Source organism: Leptidea sinapis, chromosome 31 (assembly GCF_905404315.1).
Source record: "Leptidea sinapis chromosome 31, ilLepSina1.1, whole genome shotgun sequence".
Taxonomy (NCBI): Eukaryota; Metazoa; Arthropoda; class Insecta; order Lepidoptera; family Pieridae; genus Leptidea; species Leptidea sinapis.
The window spans coordinates 7885580-7898858 of NC_066295.1; positions in this window are offsets into that span (position 1 = coordinate 7885580).

Consider the following 13279-nt stretch of genomic DNA (forward strand, 5'->3'; position numbering starts at 1 on the left):
CTTTTGCTGGATGACATTGTTAGCTATTTCTGGTTGAGATTGTTAGCTATTGCTTGTTGAGATTGTTAGCTATTGCTGGGTGAAATTGTTAGCTATTGCTGGTTGAGATTGTTAGCTATTGCTAGGTGAGATTGTTAGCTATGGCTGGTTGAGATTATTAGGTATTGCTGGGTGACATTGTTAGCTATAGCTGGGTGAGATTGTTAGCTATTGCTGGAAAAACATGTAAGCTATTTCTGGTTAACATTGTTAGCTTTTGCTGGATGACATTGTTAGCTATTTCTGGTTGAGATTGTTAGCTATTGCTTGTTGAGATTGTTAGCTATTGCTGGGTGAAATTGTTAGCTATTGCTTGTTGAGATTGTTAGCTATTGCTGGGTGAAATTGTTAGCTATTGCTGGATGACATTGTTAGCTATTGCTGGTTGAGATTGTTAGCTTTAGCTGCTTGAAATGTACGCTATTTCTGGTTAACATTGTTAGCTTTTGCTGGATGACATTGTTAGCTATTTCTGGTTGAGATTGTTAGCTATTGCTTGTTGAGATTGTTAGCTATTGCTGGGTGAAATTGTTAGCTATTGCTTGTTGAGATTGTTAGCTATTGCTGGGTGAAATTGTTAGCTATTGCTTGTTAAGATTGTTAGCTATTGCTGGGTGAAATTGTTAGCTATTGCTGGATGACATTGTTAGCTATTGCTGGTTGAGATTGTTAGCTATAGCTGCTTGAAATGTACGCTATTTCTGGTTAACATTGTTAGCTATATCTGGTGTACATTGTTAGCTATTGCTGTGTGAGATTGTTAGCTATTACTGGATGAAATTGTTAGCTATTGCTGGTTGAGATTATTTAGTATTGCTGGGTGACATTGTAAGCTATTGCTGATTGAGATTGTTAGCTATAGCCGGGTGAGATTGCTAGCTACTATTACCAGGCTCCTTTGCACTGGAATCCAGCTAGATATGGGTAGCACAACGGCGCCTTTTTCTGCCGTGAAGCAGTAATGTGTAAACATTACTGTGTTTGGGTCTGAAGGGCGCCGTATCTAGTGAAACTACTCGGCAAATGAGACTTAACATTTAATGTCTCAATGAGACGAGCACAATTGGAGAGCGGATTTTTGGGTTTTTTAAGAATCCTGAACTGCACTGCATTGTAATGTCTAGTCCTCAGGGATGCAAATATATGTTAAGTCTCATTTGCCCAGTAATTTCACCAGCAAGGGCGCCCTTCAGACCGAAACACCATAATACTTACACATTACTGCTTGACGGCAGAAATACTCCGGTTGGTACCCATAATCTAGCCAGCATCCTGTGCAAAGGAGCCTCCCAGTGGTAAATATAGGCTACACAATGTCTGTTTATAGTTTACACGCGGACAACGTCGAGGGCAGCAGCTAGTTAGTTATGAATAATGATATTATGTATGACGTCTCCAACATGTTCTTATGCGGACGATACATGGCCATGCAGGGCCCTCTCAGGAAACTATCCAATAGTGCTAGAGAAAAATTGTATCTTCTATCGAGACCTCTCTTCTTGAAGGTTGTGGAATAGGGTAAAATAAATCTTCTCTAGTTTATCCGTTTATGGGACTTTCTTCCAACAACAACAAACTATGGAATTCAATTCCTTGCGCGGTATTTCCAGGCTTAGACGACATGGACAGTGTGAACACCCTTCTTAGTGGACCAACAACGCTTCTATAACTCCTATGGTGCTCTGACGAGTCCGGTTCGCCCATTCGTCATCATCCAAAAATGCTTAAGCAATTTTATATTTTGCTCTTAATAGTGATTTTCATTATTATAATACAAGAAATAAGGAATTGCTTGTAACTAATTCTAGTACGTTTCATAAGATACATAATAGCTTTAAGGGTAAATGTATACACTTCTATAATAAAGTCCCAGCCACTGTTCAGGCATTGTCTATAAATAAATTTAAATGTTTTATTAAAAAATGGCTCTGTCGTAAATCCTACTACTTTTCAGCTGAATATCTAAGGGGTCCGACAGCCTGGGACTAGATTATGATTATTTTATAGCAATAGCAATGACAATACAATATTGTATATTTGATTAAAATGAGCGCAAAAAAAAATGCTGGGAGAGTTTCTTGCACCGTTTCCTCTCTCTCAGAGCGCCATTTGTTTCCGAAGCGGCAGTAGTATCTAGTATATTAGAAATGACACAGTGAGAAAATAGATGCTTTTTATGCCTTTGCTGTCAATCCAAAGTTCTCTTTACGCCGTTTTCAATAACGTATCTCTAGTTAAGGATACATTGCTATCACCGTTTAATGAAATGATCTTATCTATCTATAGTTATGTCTAATATAGTTATAGTCCAATGTTTTATGTCGATAAAATGCATAAAAGGCATCAAGGCATAAAAGGCATTTATTTTCTCAAAATTGATTCCTTTAAAATTCTTTTTGATGTCATTTCTTATACTACTAGATACTACTACCGCTTCGGAAACAAATGGCGCTCTGAGAGAGAACTCTCCCAGCATTCTTTTTTTTGAGCTCTTTTCAATAAAAATATACAATATTGTACAGTCATTTCTATCGCTATCATTTAGATATTCAGCAGTGGAGTAATAGGATTTACGACAGAGCCATTTTTTTATAAAACATTTAAATTTATTTATAGATAATGCCTGAACAGTGGCTGGGACTTTATTGTAGAAGTCTATACATTTACCCTTAAAGCTATTATGTATCTTATGAAGCCTACTAGAATTAGTTACAAGCAATCCCTTATTTCTAGTGTTATAATAATGAAAATCACTATTAAGAGCAAAAAGGTGACGATTTTTGTGAACATATAGGTAGGTTATTGTAATGAAAGTAAGCGTAAAAGGATAGTTTGTCTACCTCTAGTAAGTCAGACTAAGGATAGATAGGATATTGAAAACGGTCGTAAGAGTTTACGTTTTAAAAGATTGTTCGAATATATTTATAATTTGTATGGTATTATATCTTCTTCACGTCCAAAGCCTGTGCATGGTTTCCCAAAGGTTAGATAAAAACTTAAACACTTTTTCAAGCGATACACATTAACAGAACTAAATAATGTACTCTGATTTCTTTCCACGTTAATGCTTGTTTCATGTTGCTTTCGTATTCAAAGCATTTATAGCAACTCAGTTACGACGGAGTCAAGTATATTTACCAAAGAAATAAAGATCTCAGTTCCAAGAAAATTCCTTTGTGCTTTCCCTCTGTGAAATTGTTTAGAGACACGTCTAACGATGAGCTGTATTCCCATCTATTGTTGCAGGTATAATGTTGAATTTCTCGCTTTAGATTTTTTTTAAGCTTCAAAAATATTATTACCCGGCAAACATTGTTTTGCCGGGTTAAATTATTTTTAGAGTTAGACCATTTCTTGGACATTGCAACATTACTTTATTTTTCTAAACGTAGCGTGAGTTACTCCTTATTACGTCAGCTACCTGCCAGTAAAGGCCCCGTCAAAATCGGTCTAGCCATTTCAGAGATTAGCCGGAACAAACAGACAGACAAAAATTGTCTGTCTGTCTGTAGACAAATCTTATTTTGGCGTATGTACTGTATATATATTCATATATATGGTTATTCACTCCAATTTTATTTATAATATGTAACTTTTGACTTTTTCAAACATCGTGAATATTAAAATAATAGTATCATCACATATTTACATAATACTATTTAAATAATATAATAATATTTTTAAATAATACTATTTTCACAGATGTCGTCTTGTAGCATACTACATTAATGGTTCCCTGCGGGAAACGGTCTGTGCAATCTACTTTGTATTCCTACGGTGATACTGTGAGATAAAGTTAGACAGACAGTCAGTGGCGTGTAGCTTAATATCTTTTGAGTTTCAAACAAAAGCTATTGTCGCATTGATTTTGTTAATTTTTTTTCATTGGTCATTGCAGTTATGCTGGTTTTATTTTTCATAAAATTATTATTAATTGAAATGCGAAAATTGCTTTCTATTCTGATTAAGTACATTAGTATTAACAACCAAGTAGATAGTATCGACCTTTCTCGAAATGATTATATTACTGTTATATTGTCGTTATTATTTTTAATGGAGGACAAACTAGCATACATATGGTAACCCATAACCCCTGACGGAATGTGATTTCCATTGGCCACTGTTCCTGTAAGAGAATCACAAGAGCGTTGCCGAGCTTATGAAGCATTGAATAAATGCACATATTATTTAACAGACTATAAAAGTAAAACTATTTAATTTTAAAACTTTATCTGTGTAAAATACGACAAGCCGTCAAAATGCGGTCAGCCTTAAAAATTATCTGTAGCAGTCGATTTAAAAATTCTTTTTTGTATTATATATGATGTTTTAGTTACTATTCTATTACTAATTAGTAACTTTGAAGTATGTTCTAGTTAAAAAAAATTACTACATTCATTAGTAATAATCGAAATGTAATCTGTAGGTAAATCTAAAAAAAATCATAAAAAATGCATGACAGTCCTACTTTAAACGAAATTTGTTTAAATTACGCAGTATCCATTGTTTATGTTATCTAACAAAGCGCTAGTTTGTTTAATAACAAAAGCATTAACGTTCGTTTTTATAAACAAGCCGAAACACTTCAAAAGCAATAAATTTTATTGTAACCCGAGCCCGTTGACCTTGGCGTCGGTAACGCGCGGCGGCTTAAGACTGGCCATGGCGCCATGCGATTTGTGGCATAGACTGCCCAACTGAGGGGCTATGAGCTTGTAAATCGAAAACGCATTGGTACGTGGCGGCCGATATTGAACCGGGGGCTCCATGGTGAAAGACAACTGTTCTACTTATTATGATTGTTACTGCTTGAAAAATGTCTGTATGTTTTATTAATTCACATTTATTTTGTTAACTTAATCATATAAGTGTTTGAGTATTTTTGTTGCATCACTTTATATAGAATACATAGATTTAATAGAATTTGGTCTTTTCTTTGATTAACGCGAGTGTTACACTTTTAAATAAAAGAAACCTGGTCTCCCTGCCTGGAAAGGTCTTGAAACGTCGAGTTATAAAATAAAAATGAAAATGTAACAATTACGCGAAAATCTAATCTAAAAATACAGTGACAATTACACGCGTTTTAGTTTCAAATTGTTTTATGTAATTGAATTTAATTAAAATATTTTCAAAAACGTTAAAGCTATAAATGTTGATTTATGCGAGCGGCAATGAGGTTCTTGCCACTTCTTCTCATAAAGCTCAAGTTTTCGAAGTGGTGGCAAATTGTAAAAACTATAACTATTCATAAGTGTCATTTCTTTGACCTAAATGAATTAAGTGCTACTGATTTGATTTATCCAATTATGCATAACTTATTTGTAACAGGTAAGTTGCGAACAATAAAAAAAAAACAGAACTGCAATATTGTATATTTTGGTGCCTTTGATGTTGTCTCTTCGTGCGTCGATTGGACATGCTGTTCAAACCTGTCTCCGTGGAAAATTATCGACAGGTCACTAAGCGCAATGTATTCATAGATTTTATACGGTCCCGTACTTAGTGCAAACAACAATTAAAAATGAACTAAACATGAGATGTTATATAAATAAATATAGATTTTAATTTAGTGTTGTGTCAGATCTACGTTAAGCTCTAAAAGAGTAAACAGGCGTGAAAAATATTGTAATTCATCTTGATGAATGATGTTACTCTAGGGTAATTGATTTCTTATAATGATGCAAAATGTGTTCATTTACTACGAAATACAATTTTTTTATATGAAATATTCTTTTACAATAATCCATAAAACTCAATACAATTCTCAGTGTAAACCAAAGGATGGTTCGTCATGTGTTCTCTTTAAATGGTATGGAATAGTTTTTGCATTAATCCATACAACTAAATGAAATTTTGAATATATGAATAGCAGTTAGTTGTGCCAACGTATTTGATTGAAATAATCAAATGAATCCAGTTCCATATCTGTTGTAGTTTTTAATTGAGATGTTAGTTTATTAGTTAAATATGGATAATTTTTTGCAGTGGACCACACAATCAGGTGAAATGTTCAATATATTTTAATTAAACCTATGAATAAATGATAAAAATTCATTCTCATGGATAAGAACAAAAAATAGTTTGCCATGAATTGTATTTTTTAACATAAATACCTCACTCATTTACAGTGTTAGTGATAGCTTTTAATAAGCATAAAATAAGTCACTTTTATACACAGAAATACATGCTACGAGTTTGACCAACAAAGCCTGGCCTGCTATAAAGCGGAAAGTTCGAAAATTTTACTTTACAACAGCAACAGATTATGTCCATATAGTCTTACAATATCTTACCAGAGACACTGCAATTCTTGAAAAATATGGTGGTGGAAGTTTGAAACCAAAATTAATGAACGATTTGGGCTTCGAACCCGTGACCTTTTGGGTTCCGTCCGAGCGCTTTTACAAACTGACCCAACCGTTCGAGTGATGCATGTGTCGTAAATATTTGTTGTCTTATTCAACTCTCAGGTTGTCGCTTTATAAGTCATTCATAAGTTTTGCAAAATTAATACAAATACTTTAAAAGAAATATATTAATAATAATAATATTGACAGAACACAAATTATCTTGCCCCAAACTAGGCATAGCCTGTACTATGGGTACAAGACAATGATATATTTTATATTAATTAAGAAATTAGCTAGCATCGGCATCCATGGCAATCTTTTAAGATGGCTAGAAAGTTACCTTACACATAGAACCCAAGCAGTTACGATTAAAGGCTATACTTCCAACTTTGTCCCCATTACTTCTGGCGTTCCCCAAGGATCTCATCTTGGCCCTTTATTATTCAATATTTTCAACGATATAGACAATATATTTCGGAATACAAGCTCTCTTCTATACGCTGATGATAATAAAATATTTACAAAAATTAAGAATTCAGATGATAGCATCCTCCTCCAGACTGACTTGAATAACCTTGGTAAAACCCTGCGTAAAAAATGGTTTCACTATAAATATTGAAAAATGGTGTGCCATTAGTTTTTCAAGAAAATCTAATCCAATACTGTATAATTATCAGATATACGACACAGAATTAAAAAGAGTTCAAGAGGTTAGAGATTTGGGGGTAATCCTGGATAGTGAACTCACATTTAGAACCCACTATGATCACATCATTAATAAATCATATAAAATGCTTAGTGTCATTTTAAGGCAGGGAAGTGAGTTTAAAAAATTGCATACATATTTAATTTTATACAACGCTTTTGTCAGGTCACATCTTGTGTATGCGTCAGTTGTTTGGAACCTCTCCTATAATATTCATATAAATTCAAAATAAATTCATTAAACATTTAGAATTCCGACAACATTTAGATCCCACGTTTTATTTTCACTCCAACGATTTAAGTTCTTTGAAAGACCCTCGAACCCATAGAGACATAATATTTTTATATAAATTATTACATAATATAGCTGATTCTCCATATATATTAAGTAAAATAGGATTATACTGCAGAAGGCCTACATCCCGATGTAAAGATGTATTAGATGTTGCCTATGCGAGAACAGTACATGGAAAGAACAGGTTTATAATTCGGGCATGTAGCTGTTATAATAGAGCATACAGTCATATTGACATATTTCATGAATAGTTAAATGTTTTCAGATCATTGGTTTGCGATAATTTAAAGAATTACTGATTTTCTTTAACCCCAGTCTTATATTTTTATTCTGAATACTTAACTCATTTGTGACTAATTCATTATAGTATTGTATAATAGGCGTGTATAGTCTTTTGTAACTAATACGAGGGCGGCACTGAAAATATCGGGAATCAAGGAAGTGACACAACATTATTATATGAAAATGTATTAATTGCTTTTCGAAGTATTCTCCGCGATATTGAACACATTTTTCCATACGATGGAACCAATCATTGAAGCAACCATTCCATTCGGAAGTAGGGGTCTCCAAAATGGCCGTTTTGTAGGCGTCCACAGCTTCTTCAGGTGATGAAAATCTCTGACCACGCAATTTATTCTTTATTTTAGGGAAAGTATAGAAATCCTTAGGGCTTAGGTCGGGCTGTACGGTGGATTGTCTAATAATTCAATGTTTTCTTGCTCTAAAAACTCTTTTGTTCTGTGCGCGGTGTAACAACTGGCATTGTGGTGATGGAGGATGATGCGGCGGTTGCAGTTCTCTTTACGGAGATCAGAAACGACCTGTGGCAAACAAATGCTAGCATATCAATCTGCATTAATCTGCGTTCTTTCTCCCTCAAGAGGAATAGTCGCAACATGGCCGGTTTTGGAGACAAACCATTTTTTTTGCAACACTCCGTGAACGAACAATTTTTGTTGGCTTTAACTCATTTTCGAACACCCAAACTCGTGACTGGTTTTTTGTTTCGGGTTCATACGCATATATCCAGGATTCGTCACCTGAAACGATGTTGTATACAGCATTTGAGGATCCTGCGTGGAATCTTTCGAGAGTTCCGACGCACCAAGTAACGCGAGCCGCTTTTTGCTCTTCACAGAGCAAATGCGGTATCTAATTGTTCATGCAAAATTATTTGTATTTGACTCATGCCAATGTCAAAAGTTGCCTGAATTTCGCGGTATGTCACATGTCGATCTTCCTCAATCAGCTTACGCACAGCATCAACGTTTTCTTTGGTGACTCCAGTTTTTGGACGACCTTGACGGGGATCATCACTGTGCTTGACACGTAGACGTTGAAATTCAGCAAACCAGCGATAAATTGTGGTTTCTGATGGGACTTCATCACCAAACGCAGAAATATCCGGTCAACACACTGTTTTTGTGTTAAATCACTTCGAAAGTCATAATAAATCATTGCTCTAGAATTTTCTCGAGTCAATTCCATTTTCTCAACCACTAAACAAGTTTGACAAGACCTTGTGACAAGACCGAGAATCTTTTTTTAAATAAATAAATGGTATTCGATTTTTAAAAGCAATGAGTTTTCAATTAAAAAGATTTTAATATGACAGGGACAGTGGAAATATTCCATTCCCGATACTTTTAGTGCAGCCTATGTATAGCTTGTAATGAGTTGTTAATTTGTATTACTTTTGTTTTGTGATTTTTATCTTACCGTTGCTTACCTTTTAACTAAAAGTATCGTATATATGGTTGGAAACTCCACTGGTGAAAGTGTAAGTTTTAAGATTTGTTAATATTTAAGTATCATAATACTGTTTGTTTCTTATACATGAATAAATAAATAAATATATTTAATTCAATATAGATACTTACTTAAACATACATAAATACAAATAAACATCCATGACTCGGAAACAAACATCCACATTCATCATGATATTATTGATTGCATCTACCGGGATTTCAACCCGGGACCTCTAGCTTAGTAGTCAGGGTCACTAACCATTCGACTATATGGGTCGTCAAGATACTGGATCATCAGCGGAACATTAGTAAAGTTCCTCAGCGATCGTATTAAGCTCATTATTTATAATTCTTCTTTTGATTGGAATGAACTCTTGTGACGTAGGTACCTATCGCCTAAGCCGATTGCAAGTTCACTCTTGTGTTCAAATGCGAAATAGGGTTACATAATGGAATACATGTAGGGTTGGAAATAAGCCGTTTTGTGTTTTGTTATTACAAATTTGTAGAATCGCTTCTTGCATAAAATATAAGTTGCTTACTTATACTTATTCAAATGATTTGAGTTCTCTTTAGTGTTAATTCCGCAAATATTTGTCTTTAAACAATTCGACACGTGTTTCACCTCTACACGAGGCATCCTCAGGACGTGTTATCTTGCCAAAATCTGGCACGAAACTCAAAATTTTGGCGTCAAATCATTTGAATAATTATGGATTTCCGCAAGTAACGCCTATTTCAATAAATTTTCTTACTTATACTTTTCTACTTTCCTTCTAATATATTATAATTAAAAAATATTGAGATTTAGGCTACTAATTGTACTTCTACACAACCTACGTAATATCCGTCACAACTAAACTCAATCGCTAGTTTTCCTCGTCATTTCACACGAATTTTCTTTATTCTTTTTCAGTTTATTATTTTATCTATTAAAACGGCTTCATTCACGTTTTTGTCGGTGTTGGTACCGACTAGTTTGGGGCCATTCGGAGGTCGTTCATCAGGGTGAGTGTGGTGGGTTCGCGATAACGTCCCAGCTCTTATTGAGTTTACTTTTTCGGTTTCTTTATTTGTTCGGTTATGTTTATACCCTAGGCTCATTCTAAAATTTACAATAAAGCATTTAAATTACCACTTAAGTGTAATTAACACCCATGTCTTTACATGCAGAAAACAAACATGTTCATGTTTATATTAGCATATTAATTAATACCTAATAAACAATTTGACGCATTACCCGTATGATTTATATTTTTTTTAATTTATAATTATTGTATTAATCTAATTTCATCAAAAAATACTACGTTTAAAAAAACTGACTTTAAAAACTGAAAAGTATAAAATAACTTAAAAGAGATTTAATTTAATACACCTTTTATGCGAATCTTAACCTTTAATATTAATAAAATACTATTAGTTGTATGTGCTACCTATTGATAGCGTTTAATTCGGTGCTTGCCCGCTTGGGTTGTTTGGTTCTAGACGAAGTTATCCCGCTCAAAGTTACGCGTGGCGAGTCTAGGTACCTGCAATTACATTAGCTTGGCAGACGTCGCGTAGGCAGATTTTTGCTTCAAGAAATTTTTGAGCGTCTTTGTGATTTAGTTGTTTATTGTACGTCAATGGATACGGGCTATAATCCTCGAGCTATTAGAAAGAGACAGCCTGCCATATTTGTGACACATTGATTGAAAAAAATTGGAAGTATAAAATCATTGCAGTAACATAAATTGTATAAACATATTACTGGATCTGACCTTGAGTGATTCATTGAAGGCCACGCTCTTCCATATTTCGAATAAAACTTATTAAAATAAAAATCTATAAAAAAATAAACAACAAAAATATTTTAGGAACAGGAACGTGTGTGTGTGTGTGTGTGTGTGTGTTTGTGTGTGTACAGTTATTAGATTTAATAGCTGTTTTACCTTAGATCATTTATACGTCTAGATAGACTATGACAGCTGTGAAAACGTCGAAAAAAATTGAGTTTGGAACTAACCTATAGTTTGAGCATAGCACGCACACTAACACAAAGTATCAGTTAAATAACGAGTGTAAGACGTAGCTTGTCACACACATTAAACTAATATTCGTGGCTTATTTTCATCGGTTGTCTTACAGCAAGAGACTCTGTCTAGGCGTATAAATTATCTAAGTGACCCTTAAAGTTATTATCTGATCTATTTTCAATAATATTTAAGATGCCAACGAAAATACAAGTCCTATTTTAAGTCGTACATAACCGAAGCGAAGGGTGGTCTGCTTAGTTAAATAGATAACATGATGGAGTGTATTCAAGCAACAGATTGCGGGCTCAGCCGGTTTCATGGAATTGATTAAATAGTAGCGAGATGTTACTGGAAAAATGTTGATTTAAAACGAGAACCAGTCACACAAGAATGAATTTAGCTTGTTTGATATGCTATGCAATTATATTTAACTATAAAATATAAATATAAAGCTTTCGAATCCATTTCCGCCACTAATTATATAATTCACAAAAACAAATTAGGATTCCATCCCCACCATCTGGATGTGTGGCGGTCCTCCACAGTGCGGTTTTCAAGAAACTTGCTTGTACTTGGACCGTGCTTCCTTGTGTGGTGTTTCCGAGACGATACGTCATGGGTACTTCAAAAAAGCGTGTAATTCCTCTGGTGTTGCAATAGAATGTGGACGGCGGTGATCACTTAACACCAGGTGACCTGTGCGGTCGTTTGTCTTCCTTTTCTATGAATAAAAAAATACAAAAACAGCTACGAGTAATTTTAATTAACAATTCATTTCTAATATTGTATTATGCATTAAGTGTTTTGTTTATTTTTATGTAATTCCTTAATTTCATTTCTGATTTTCTTTGGGAATTCAGAAAAAGAAGAATAATTTTCTTCTTTACTTAACTCGTAAGATTAGGTATACTAAAATGGATTTAAACTTCATGTCTCGTTCCTAGCTATACACATATATATAACAGGCTGGTATTCTATGTGTAGTTAGCATTAATAATGATAAAATAGCCTTATTTAATTCCACACTAGTTACATAAAAAGTTACACAAAATTACTTAGTTTGATATTTTATAATTATATTACTAATTAACTTTAATAAATCTACTACTAATGCACTTTAATCTCCTTCTAATGCGGACCCCCTCAGGATAAAAGCCTCCTCCAAAGAATTTAATTTTTCTCTATTTTGAGCAATGGTCATCCAGTCTGTCCCTGCGTGGGATACAATCTCGTCTTGCCACCGCCCGGGCGACCTCTACTTCTCACGCCTTGCGGTCCTTTTCATTTTGTGTTGTAAATTGTCCATCGATTGTCATCGTATCTCCAAACATGGCCAGCCCATCTCCATTTGAGACTTTGAGCGAAGTGTAGAGCTTTACCTTGGTTTTTTTCCGAATTATTATGTTTCTTACTCTTTCTCTCAGTTAAATATTTAAACAGCTCCTTTCCATTGCCCTCTGAGTTGTCTGTATTTTGTGTCTTGCCTATTTAGCAAAATATATAAGCTAAAATAATCTCGTCACTAGGTGATAAGTTCGTTTAGCCTTCTAAAAAGATTTCGGATAAAAATAATTCAGTCAATGTTAATTCATATATTAAGCGGGCGCTGAGTAGGTACTTAATTTATATGGCAAAACAACTTACTTTGTAAAAGGGGATGGTTATTTAAATCACAAACAACTCTAATTGTAATAACTATGCATAATTGGGCAGTTACCACCTATTGGAATTTATAATTAGTGATATAGCTCTAGCTCATATAGGGCAAGACAACGAACCTTTTTAATGCTAACACATGATAGTTAGCACTGCTGTAGTGCCAAATAACTTACACGGAGCATATTGAAGTTTATTTAACCAAAAATTTTAAAATATTGTACTATAATAGTTATTTTTTCATCTCTATCCAATATTATTTACTATATATCATTTTCTTCATTATCATTTAATTACCAGAATAAACAGAAATTATTACTAGTCGCTATATGATCTTAAATGAATGTTGATACTGTCGTGGAAACCTATGCTTCATTAAGTCGCTACTGATTTACATATTCTTAAAACTAAAGTGATCTATATATATAATGAAAATTGTCTATGTTAGAGACTCAATCACGC